Here is an 11,914-nt window from a genome sequence, read left to right on the forward strand (position 1 = left end):
ATTCACTTCCTTATCTTTTCTTTTTATCGGCTTGGTAGACATGTCCTTCACATAGAAAACTTGCGCCACATCACTGGCTAGGACGAATGGTTCGTCCGCGTACGCAAGATTGTTGAGATCCACTGTTGTCATTCCGTACTGCGGGTCTTCCATTACACCGCCTCGTGTCAGATTGACCCATTTGCACTGTAACAAAGGGACCATCAAACCACGTCCATATTCAAGTTCCCATATCTCCTCTATGTAACCATAATATGTGTCCTTTCCCCTCTGGGTTGCTGCATCAAAGCGGACACCACTGTTTTGGTGCTCTTCTTATCTTGGGTGATCGTGTAAAATGTATTCCCATTTATCTCGTACCCTTTGAAAGTCATTATATTCGGAGATGGTAACTGGGACAACAAGTACATGTCATCTTCAACAGCGTCGTCATGCATGGCACGTGTGTGCAACCAACCGGCGAAAGTCCCCATTTGTTCATGTGTAATCCAGTCGTCAGACTGCTCCAGGTGTTTGGAGCGTAGAATATTCTTGCGTTCCTCCATATACGGAGCCACCAAGGCAGAATTTTGTAGAACTGTGTAGTGTGCTTGAGTGAGAGAATGCCACTCCATATATATTATTTGTTTCGGTCCTAGCGTGCCATTTCCACCCAGTCTGCCCTTATGCCGCGATTCAAGAACACCAATCGGCTTAAGGTCAGGAATAAAGTCAATACAAAACTCAATGGCCTCCTCATTTTCATGGCCCTTGGAGATGCTTCCTTCTGGCCTAGCACGGTTATGAACATGTTTCTTTAAGACTCCCATGAACCTCTCAAAGGAGAACATATTGTGTAGAAATATAGGACCCAGAACGTTAATCTCTTCGCATAGGTGAACTAGGACGTGCGTCATGATGTTGAAGAAGGATGGTGGGAACACCAACTCGAAACTGACAAGACATTGCACCAAATCATTCTCTAACCTTGGTATGATTTCTGGATCGATTACCATCTGAGAGGTTGCATTGAGGAATGCACATAGCTTCACAATGGCTAATCGAACATTTTTCGATAGAAGCCCCCTCAATGCAACCGGAAGCAGCTCCGTCATAATCACGTGGCAGTCATGAGACTTTAGGTTCTAGAACTTTTTCTCTACCATGTTTATTATTCCCTTTATATTGGACGAGAAGCCAGACGGGACCTTCATACTAAGCAGGCATTCAAAGAAGATTTCCTTCTCTTGTTTGTTAAGAGCATAGCTGGCATATGACCCTGATGTATGCCATCTTTTCCGTGCATACGGTGCTGGTCCTCCCGTCCCTCCGGTGTATCTTTTGCCTTCCCATACACGCCCAAGAAGCCAAGCAGGGTCACACAAAGATTCTTCGTCACATGCATCACGTCGATTGTAGAGCGGACCTCTAGGTCTTTCCAATAGGGTAGGTCCCAAAATATAGATTTCTTCGTCCACAAGGGTGCACGTCCGTCAGCGTCATTCGGAACAGATTGTCCGCTAGGACCCTTTCCAAAGATTACCTTCAAATCCTTTAACATATCATGTACATCATCACCAGTACGGTGGCGAGGCTTCGTCCAGTGATTTGCCTCATCTTTGAAATGCTTGCCTTTCTTTCTTACGGGATGCCTGCTCGGAAGAAATCGACGATGTCCCAGGTACACATTCTTCTTACAATTATCAAGATATATACTGTCGGTATGATCCAAACAGTGCGTGCATGTGCGGTATCCCTTGTTTGTCTGTCCTAAAAGGTTATTGAGAGACGGCCAATCATTGATGGTCACAAACTGCAACGCATGTAGGTCAAATTCCTCCTGTCTGTGCTCATCCCACACACGTACACCTTTTCCATTCCACAACTGTAAGAGTTCTTCAACTAATGGCCTTAGGTACACATCAACGTCGTTGCCTGGTTGCTTAGGGCCTTGGATGAGCACTGGCATCATAATGAACTTCCGCTTCATGCACAACTAAGGAGGAAGGTTATACATACATAGAGTCATAGGCCAGGTGCTATGATTGCTGCTCTGCTCCCCAAAAGGACTAATGCCATCTGCGCTTAGACCAAACCATACGTTCCATGCATCACCTGCAAAGTCCTCCCAGTACTTTCTCTCAATTTTTCTCCACTGTGACCCGTCAGCAGGTACTCTCAACTTCCCGTCTTTCTTACAGTCTTCTCTGTGCCATCGCGTCAACTTGGCATGCTCTTTGTTTTGGAACAAACATTTCAACCGTGGTTTTATAGGAGCATACCACATCACCTTGGCAGAAATCTTCTTCCTGCGGCGCTCGCCCTAGACATCACCAGGGTCATCGCGGCTGATCTTATAGCGTAATGCACCGCATACCGGGCACGCGTTTAAATCCTCGTACTCATCGCGGTAGAGGATACAGTCGTTAGGGCATGCATGTATCTTCTGCACCTCTAATCCTAGAGGGCAGACAGCCTTTTTTGCTTCGTACGTACTCTTGGGAAATTCGTTGTCCTTTGGAAGCATCTTTTTTAACATTATCACCAAGTTTCCAAATCCCTTGTCAGATACACCATTCTCTGCCTTCCATTGCAGCAATTCTAGTGTGGTGCCCAGCTTCTTGTCAGCTTCGTAATTTGGGTACAACAATTTCTTCTGATCCTCTAACATGCGCTGCAACTTCAGCCTCTCCTTTTCAGTTGTGCACTTTCTCTTTGCATTGGCAATGGCCCGACCTAGATCATCAATGGGCTCATCTGATGCCTCTTCTTCAGCTTCTTCCTGCATTACCGGCCCAGCTTCTTCCCCCATTGTTGTACCATCATATTCAGGGAACCCATGGCCAGAATAGCTTTCACCGTCCTCTTCTTCTTCATTGTCTTCCATCATAACCCCTCTTTCTCCGTGCTTGGTCCAAACATTATAGTGGGGCATGAAACTGTACTCAAACAGGTGGACGTGAATGGTTCTTCACTTAGAGTAATTCCGATCATCCTTACAGCCAGCACATGGACAAGACATAAAACCATTCGCCCGCTTGTTTGCCTCAGCCGCAGGCAGAAAAGTACGCACGCCATTAACGAACTGGGGAGAGCATCGGTCATCGTACATCCATTGCCGGCTCATCTTCATTACACAGCACCGAAAAGACCAAATTAATACAAGTTCATACATAAAGTTCATACACACTTATTCTCATAAAACAACATACAAACTCTCTAGCTAAAGCATTTAAATGCAACAACAAATGCGATCAAGATCGCAACTAAGGTAACAATTGATCCAACAACATAATGATACCAAGCCTCACTATCAATGGCATATTTTCTAATCTTTCTACTCTTCAAGCACATTTTCTCCATCTTGATCTTGTGATCATCGACGACATCGGCAACATGCAACTCCAATTCCATCTTCTGCTCCTCAATTCTTTTCAATTTTTCTTTCAAATACTTGTTTTCATTTTCATCTAAATTTAACCTATCAACAATAGAGTCGGTTGGAATTTCCGGTTCACATACCTCCTAGATAGAAATATCTATGTCAACTTGATGTGCATAATTTTTCATAAACACGAAATGCAACAAATAGTTATAAAAGAGAATATACCACATCCGAATCATAAACCGGACGAGGGCCGACGGGGACGAATATCAAAACCATGGCACTATGTATAACAAACAACGTACGGGTAAGATAATTATACAAGTAACTATATATCTAAATCACACATACATTATTTTTTGTATAAAGAAGATAAGAACAAGAGGCTCACCACAAGGTCACGCCGGCGACGGGACGGTGCGGGCGATCGACGGTGGTTAGGATGGAGACGGGAAGGCACTAAGTAAACCACACCTACATATGCAAACTAAGAGTTATTTTGAGCTCAAATTGCATATAAATCAAATAAACTACCACATATAATTCCTCCCAAACTAAAATCCACAAATCACTATACTTATAAAGCATTGCAATAGCTAATCTAGCAATGAGAGATGAAAGGACAAAGTTGCTAAACTTTGTGATCACTTGGATGGATGGGGTGCCTTCAAATATTGACAAATTTTGTCAAAAATGGAGGATGAGCTCGAGAGGATAGGAAGAAAACAGAGAGGAGAGGAAAGGGGAAGAACAGAGAGCTCGGGGTCGATGAAGGGTTTATATAGGATGATCTTTAGTCCCGGTTGGTTATACGAACCGGGGCTAAAGGTGCACCTCTAGTCCCGGTTCGTGCCACGAACAGGGACTAAAGGTGTTGGTGGGGCAGCAACCTGCCACCAGCCTGCCGCCACCTCTTTAGTCCCGGTTCGTGGCACGAACCGGTACTAAAGGTTCGCCACGAACCGAGACTAATGAGCGCCGGCCGCCTAGCCATTGGAACCAGCACTAATGGTCACATTAGTGCCGGTTCAATTACAAACCGAGAGTAATGAGCTGAACATTAGGCCCTTTTTCTACTAGTGGGAGCATGGGGTGATGATGATCTCCGCGGCCGAGGGGCGCCTCCCTGGTGTTGCGAGTGGCCCAATGCTCAGCGCAAGGTCGGGGAGCCTCCGCCATGGATGCGATGGGTGAGGGCTGAACGTAGTTGGTGAAGAGACCGAGCTTCGACACGCCCCTACCTGGCACGCCAAATGTCGGATTCAGGGCTCCGCAGACCCAAGAAAGGTTCGAACTCTGGGGTGTGTGCGAAGAACTCAACCTCTCCAGCCAACCAACTCGTCACCCCCACAGCCTAGCTCGATGAACAAAGGAGAAGATGGACACGACAGTTTACCCAGGTCCGGGCCACCTTGCGGTGTAAGACCCTACTCCTGCTTTGTGGTGGATTAGCCTCACGAGGGGCTAAGGATGAACTGGTACAAGGGATGAACAACCTCGTGGGGTCTGCTCTTGTGAGGGTGGAAAGGGTCCGATTGGTCTGGATCCCTCTCTCGGTGGTGGCTAACCTATACTTATAGTGGCCTCGGTCCTCTTCCCCCCCAAAACATAGGCGGGAAGGGATCCCACAGTGGCCAACTTGAAAGGGGACAAGTAGTACATCTTATCCTGATGAAAGGTGGTCTTTCGCCTGCAAAGCTTCTGGTCGTGACGCCATGGTGGGCTCGGTGATGACATCCGCCCTGCCATCCTGGCGGTCTTGGTCTCGTTGCACTGGAATGGAAACCTTTGTCTGATTCCTTGGTAACCCATGCCTGCGCCTGCCTCCTTAGCACCAAAGAGGAAACTATCTTCTCTGCGCCTGCTGGCGCCTACCTGGCCTTGGTCATCATGGCTTGCGTCACCGCAACCTCATGAGGTTGGGCACCTGCATAGAAATCTCCGCTCCTCAAGAGGCCGCCTGGAGAGGCTGCTCCCTCCAGAGGTCTTGATGTCACCCGCCTCGCGGGACTTGGCCCCTCTCGAGGGTCTTGTCTTGATGGCTCGTAGATGGGCCGTACCAAGCCGTTGGTGGAGCCACGCCGTGGGCCGCATGCAGGCAAGTCTGGGTACCCTAGTTCCCAGAACGCCGACAGCGGCATGAATTTGAGGGGAGGGTTGCGAGTCAGCGGGAGTGAGAGCCAGTGACGCTGTAGGGTCTACTGGCCCTTGTGAGTGTGGTCTTTAGAGTCGGGACTATGGCCACAAGCCAGTGGCTACTGCCATGGATGGTTGTGCAGGGATGTTTGGTCAGAGGTGCTCTGAGCAAAACCTTTACTCGCATCGACGCCTAAGGGCATCATTGTCTACTTCTGAGCATTGGTCTTTGGATGAAATCTTTGGATAAGGCTTGCCAGATTGGAAAATGGCATTGTGTCCAACAGAGGCACCTCGCTAGCCATGATAGACGTGCATCCCTTTGTGCATTCCCTATGGGTGACGCACGTTATTGGCATGATGGCTTGTGGTGGAAATAACAATCATGGCATGCGACATTTGGGTCGCACCAAGGGTTTTGTAGTCGACTATGTTACATGTTTGATGGTTCATGTGTTATGTTTTTATTTTCATAATAGTGGAGTCGTGTCATCATCCAGGCGGTGGTGACAGGTTGCAGCGAATCAAATACATACAAGTTGTGCACATCCTTCCTTCGAAGGTACTATTCAAAGTTGAAATTATCTATGTCTAGCATATGGTCAAGCGGCAAGCCTTGCCCTCATTGCATTAACAGTGGGGTAGAGAAGAAAGTGTCCTTGGCGCAAGTTTGTTTGTTTCTTACACAGACTTGGCTCTTCGACCAAGAATGCATGAAGGTAGGAAGGATGACCACTATGTAAAACGCGTCCGTGTTTTTCCGTCATAAAGTTACGATCGTTTGGCCGTGATGCGACGGGTGACGGCAATGATGCTAGCATCGGCTCCTTTTAGCTTTCTTTTTTCGGTGTGTCGACTTTGTGATATTGTGGCCATGCCGGTTTAGGGTGCCCTAAATTTTGCTTGGACTGCCATTGAATCTTGTATTTTTGTTAGCTGTGTGTACATTTTCAGGGGAGTTGTTCTGTACAGTAGTTGATTAATTTGATTCTGCATAAGAAAATCAATCATGAAAGTAAGAAAAAATAAATCTAGGTATGCTGGTTGTGGGTAGTGGGCTTTTTTTACTTGAGCTCTCGTATCGCGTAGGTGACTACACCACAGCCCCACAACACAATCCACATCGTGGGCTGCTGCTTCGACTCCACCACCACCATTCCCCACATGAGCTGTGACGAGGGCGAGATGAGCCGCCGCCGCCCACTCTCGCCGGCGGTGGCGGCGGCGCCGCTGGAGGACGACAACCTGCTCTCTGAGATCCTCCTCCGACTCCCTCCAGATCCTTCATCCCTCCCTCGCGCATCCCTCGTCTCCAAGCGCTGGCTCGGCCTAATCTCTGACCCCGGCTTCTCCGGCCGCTTCCGCCTCCACCACCGCAGCAACCCTCCCCTACTCGGTTTCTTCGACGACCTCCGCTTCATACCTACAATGGCTCCCCCCAATCGTGTCCCGTGTGGCCGCTTTCCCTCGTGCATCGACGACGACGACGGCCTCGGCCACTTCATACCCTTGGGATGCCGCCATGGCCTCGTACTCATCTTCCACCTTTCGCGGAAGCTGCTCCTGGTGTGGGACCCACGTCGACCAGCACCGCCTTGCCGTTCCCCCTGAGTTCGATATGGAGAAGGCCCGGTTCAGCGGGGCTGTGTTTCGCGCCGCCGGAGACATCCGACGCTTTCAGGTGGTCTTGGTAACCAGAGACAGATGAGCAACAACATCCACGGGTCATCGCCCGCGTTTACTCGTCGGAGACTGGAGGATGGGGCGATCGCATCTCAACACCACTACCATCCAAACTTCCCACCAAGAGACGTATGGTCTTTACCATGGATGTGCTAGTTGGGCATTCCCTTTACTGGTTGTTCAATGACAGATCGGCAAAAACTCCAATATTGGATGGCATACTTGAGTTTGATTTGGAGAGGCAGATCCTAGCTGTGAAACCGGTGCCAGTGTGTATTCCCAAGGAAAACATATGGCAATTCCAGGTTATGCAGGCAGAGGGTGGTGGCCTTGGCATTCTCTTTCTGTCAAATTTCAGCGCCCAATTATGGGAGATGGAGACCGATTGTGATGGCGCTGCTTCATGGGTCCTAGGAAGAACTGTTGAACTGGATAAGCTACTTCCCATTGATTCAGGGAAGAAGAAGAGATGGCATCGATGGCACCGAAGTATACAGGGGTTTGCTGAATACAATAACGTGGTGTTCCTACGGACACACACCGACCTCTTCATGATCCAGCTTGAGTCACTGCAATTCAAGAAAGTTTCCAAAACCAACATCTCGGGGTGGTATCTTCCATTCGAAAGTGTCTTTGTTGCAGGTAACAACATATGCCTTTTTTTGCGGATAATATCAGATGCCTTTACATTGCTGCTATAACAAAACCAAGATATTACTTATAATTGGTCGTTGAATAGCACTCAAATCCTTTCGTGTTAAGCTAACAATTTTAAGTGGCGCCATATAAATTGTTTCTTGCTACTTGGTGATCTTCTCAACATATAGCAATGTTGTTCTAGCGTCCTCTTTCTGGATGTTTGTGTTGTTGCGTTTTCTGTGATGGTTATGATTTGGCAAAACATCTCTTGGTGGGTTTATTAGTATTAGTGTATTTTGTTTTATCATATGGCATGGAGCGAGCTTAAGCATAATTTTAGGTGACTTCTCCCTTCCGGTCAGCTAATAGTTTGAGAGTGCAGGATTCTTCATGTCTACTCCCTCTGTCCCAAAATAAGTGTCTCAACTTTGTACTAACTCTAGTACAAAGTTGCACTAAGCTTGAGACAGTTATTTTGGGACGGAGGGAGTATTACACTAGTGAGTATATACTGTTTTGAGAATATTTTTCTTTATTTGATAGTAGATGGGGTTTTGTTTATATTCTCATGGTGTATCAAACCCGAGGTGTTTTCCTAACTCTATATGTGAGTTTAGCCAAATATTTGATCGATGCCCCCTTGTATCTATTTTATATTTTTATCTGATATGAATGGTAGTATCAGTGCATAGCAGTGCAGATGTTTCTTGAAATGAGTTACCTAATGGTTAGCATGCCCCCTTGTAGGCAAGGGTATTGGTGGTGGACATGATGGAGCTGAACGTTTACGTAATACATAAGATGATTGGTCACATGGATACGCTACTGTGACGTATTAACTGAGTAAGTAACCTATCTTTAAGTAGCAGCAGAATGAAATATTTTCCCTTTACCTTGCTTCTTTTATATTTTCTATTTACATTTTAGTCGTTGCAACATTGCATTCGATATTTCTTTGTCTAGGGATCTATGAAGTCTGAGTGTAATTTGTATGTCGTCCTCTCTACACAAGTAATTGATACCCAAAAATACCTTAGCATTTGGCTTTGAACTTCATTTATTAAATTGTGCCTATATAAATTGCCATCTCACGTGGCTGCTCATTTGGGATTGTTGTAATACCTAGTGCTCGTTTGCAATTATTGTGCAATATTAGCCTTGTAGGCAGTTTGTTTAAATATTTTACCAACATGCCTATGTTTGTCACTCTAACTCACATATGTTATCTCCAACTAGAAGTTCTTTTAGATGTTGATATTTTGTAGAGTATGGACCATCAAGTGTATGATCGAAGAGTCCACATTCATCAAGGTTTTATCCAATACCATTAAAGGTCTAGTGTAGTCAGCTGCCATTTGATAGATAAGGAAACAAATAATACCGTGGTAGATTTTAGTTTTAATTAATTTTAATAGAAGCGTGAACGCAATATCTTATAAAACACATTAATCTTCTCATGAAATAGATTTCAATAATCTTACTTGATATATCTGATTATTTTCACCATCTCTATAATTTATTTTCAGACGTTCTCACTAATTATTTGAGATTGAAAACATGCAACACATTAAAATTAAATTTTACAAGTACAATTGGCAGATAGTATTGAACAGTCTACAACTGAATTTTACATATGAAATTTAAATTCAAAGTGGGAACTGTTTGCCTTTATGTTTTCATTTTTTCACAAAACCATAAATAAATATGAACATGTTGTTTTTTTAAATCTTGAGTCCTGAACTATGGTATTCCCTAATACCATTGTCAAACCTCTTTCAAGACTCACCTCGGGTACATCCGTTGTGTTCTGTCCATTCAGATCAAAAGTCCCTAAAGCAAAGATCTTCCACATTGAGAACTTTTAGGTTGACCACCCAGACTTCATAGAGGCATTTATTTTCTAATTTCTAAAACATTAGAAGAGCCTTTTAAATCCGGAGCACAAATCTTTCCCACCTCTCATTGCTGATTGCAAATTGGAATCCTAGTTGTCAACCTTATCAATGGACTTAAAGAACAAAGGCCTATGTCTGCTGTAAAAAGCAATTTCAAAGGAATCATTAAAAATCACATTGAGCTCTACTGGAAAAATAGCCGCACTATCAGATGAGTCTGCTTCGGATATGAAAACTTAGAACTTTTTTCATGCCTCCAAATGGATATGGAATGTGCTATTCTTGATTCTTTATTAGTTAAACATATGTATCAAAATGTAATATTCTATACATGGCAGTCATCATTGAAGTGAATCATGATTGAATGAGGAGCAGTTACATCCAAATAAATCTTCCCTTTTGAGTGAAGGCAATAAAACCTGCTATGGTTGGAGCACCTACATAGTCAAATTTAGCCTTCATCAATTGAGAGCTGAAGGAAACAGTGATTATTAATTAATATAAGATGATTGGCGACAACGGTGGCGAAAGTCCAGCAGGCAATGGCACATGGCTGGAGGAATCCCTTGACTATCTAGCTCGTATATTTCGATTTGCTACTGACTATTTTGCTTGAGGCTTTTCTAAATGAACATGAATTTACTTAGTTTTGGTTTGCTACTGACTATCTAGCTTGTATATTTCTAAAAAGTATACCTATTAGGTTCAAACTGAATGCACCTGTTTTATGCATTTACCTCTGATGGAGGTATTTGAGCAACTGGTCTTTTAGCTTCTGATGTAGCCAAAGACTTAGTTAGAATATGCCAACAATAGAAATTGAAGGCCGTCGATTAAAAAAAAGAAGTTGAAGGTGCGCCACTTGAAATGAACTGTTCCGTTGGTTTTGTCCAATAGCTTAGATGATTCGACTTTGGAGCTTTCAGCCCAGTTTCCACGATGTTGAAGCTAATGTTCAGTGTTTGAATCATACAAATATTGTGAGATATAAGGAACAGTACAACCTTGTTTGACCAATAACATTGACTATTGCTCCGCAGGTATTAGCAGGAGGTCCAGAGATGGGCTTGGGTTGGGCGTAGGTTCTTCTGTTCCGTATGGCTGAGAACGAGATGCAAAATGGCCTGTTGGGGTGTTCCTGTGGTGTGCTCCCTCTTCGTACTACCACAACGGAGAACTGTGCGGTGGACTTTTAGGAATTTGACTGCGTATTTTGCTAATCCGCATCAATTATGTAATGTTGAACTTTTATCTGGTCCTTCCTATTGAATGTTGAATGTTGAGCTGCAACTGTCTGCCTGCCTGGTACTCTACCTTCTTTCTCTTTTACCTTAGGATGCGGTGACTGAAAGATGCCTGATTTTTGGTACTGCTTCCCTTTTCTTTTTGTTTGGGATGCGGTGACTGAAGAAGCGTCTTTGCTCCAGTTCATGTTGCCGCAACACGAGTTGCCTCTGCTGTGGGGTTTGTACACCGTGAATCCGTGATCGATGATGTCCTGCTTGCGCCCATAGAAGAGCTCGACGGGGTGCCTGTCTGTCTATAGTTGTTGTACCGTTAGAGAATCTGTTTTCTGTGTTGCAAGTTGTTATACCGGCAGGCCTGCCAAAAGAGCCGTAGTGAAGTTCTCCTGAAGCTGTGTGTGCCGGCAGGCCTGCCTAAAGAGCCGGTGGTGAAGAAGTCCCGGTCAAAGTGTAGGTCTGCCCGTGAAACCTGATAAAAAAATTCGTTACAGGAAAAAAAAAATCTCTCCTCTCTTTGCTTAGTTCTTGTGCGCCTCTGACGACATGGCACAAGACGTTTCGTTCATAATAGGAAGGTTTCATTCATGGTACCTCAGAAAAAGAAGGGAAAATATTGTTAGTTGATCGTCGATTTCTTCAGTTGGTTTCAGAGTTTCAGACTCCTGTGCACGAGCTCACCATGTGTCATGCGTGTATTACGCAGCACAAAATCATCCAAGCCTCAATCAACTCCTAATAGCCTGCGACGCAGGGAATAGTCAGCTAGGCAGTGCTCAAAGAGCAGATCGCCAATATCATCTAACAGCAAACGAAAGCAGAACAAGGTGAAGTTGGCTGTCGCGTTTCACCATCAGTTTCTTGGGGATATATCAGTTCAGTCTTTGCCCTCTTGTCTCTACGCTGAAGAAACTTCAGACCCTGAAAGAGAGCATAATAATTCATATCCATTCTTC

The 11,914-nt window shown here is 44.9% G+C and overlaps 1 protein-coding gene across 2 annotated transcripts in view; it reads left to right on the plus strand.

Moving 5' to 3' along the window:
* The window catches only part of LOC109731522 (uncharacterized), a 247,867-nt gene extending 236,302 nt beyond the window's left edge, over positions 1-11,565 (plus strand). For both annotated transcript variants that reach the window (XR_012187120.1, XM_073500991.1), the window contains exon 3: positions 10,758-11,565. The gene's annotated coding sequence lies outside the window, so the exon portion shown is untranslated. The remainder of the gene's footprint in view (positions 1-10,757) is intronic.
* Positions 11,566-11,914: the final 349 nt, after the last annotated feature.

The sequence above is a fragment of the Aegilops tauschii genome, chromosome 6 (assembly GCF_002575655.3).
Source record: "Aegilops tauschii subsp. strangulata cultivar AL8/78 chromosome 6, Aet v6.0, whole genome shotgun sequence".
NCBI classification, from domain to species: Eukaryota; Viridiplantae; Streptophyta; class Magnoliopsida; order Poales; family Poaceae; genus Aegilops; species Aegilops tauschii.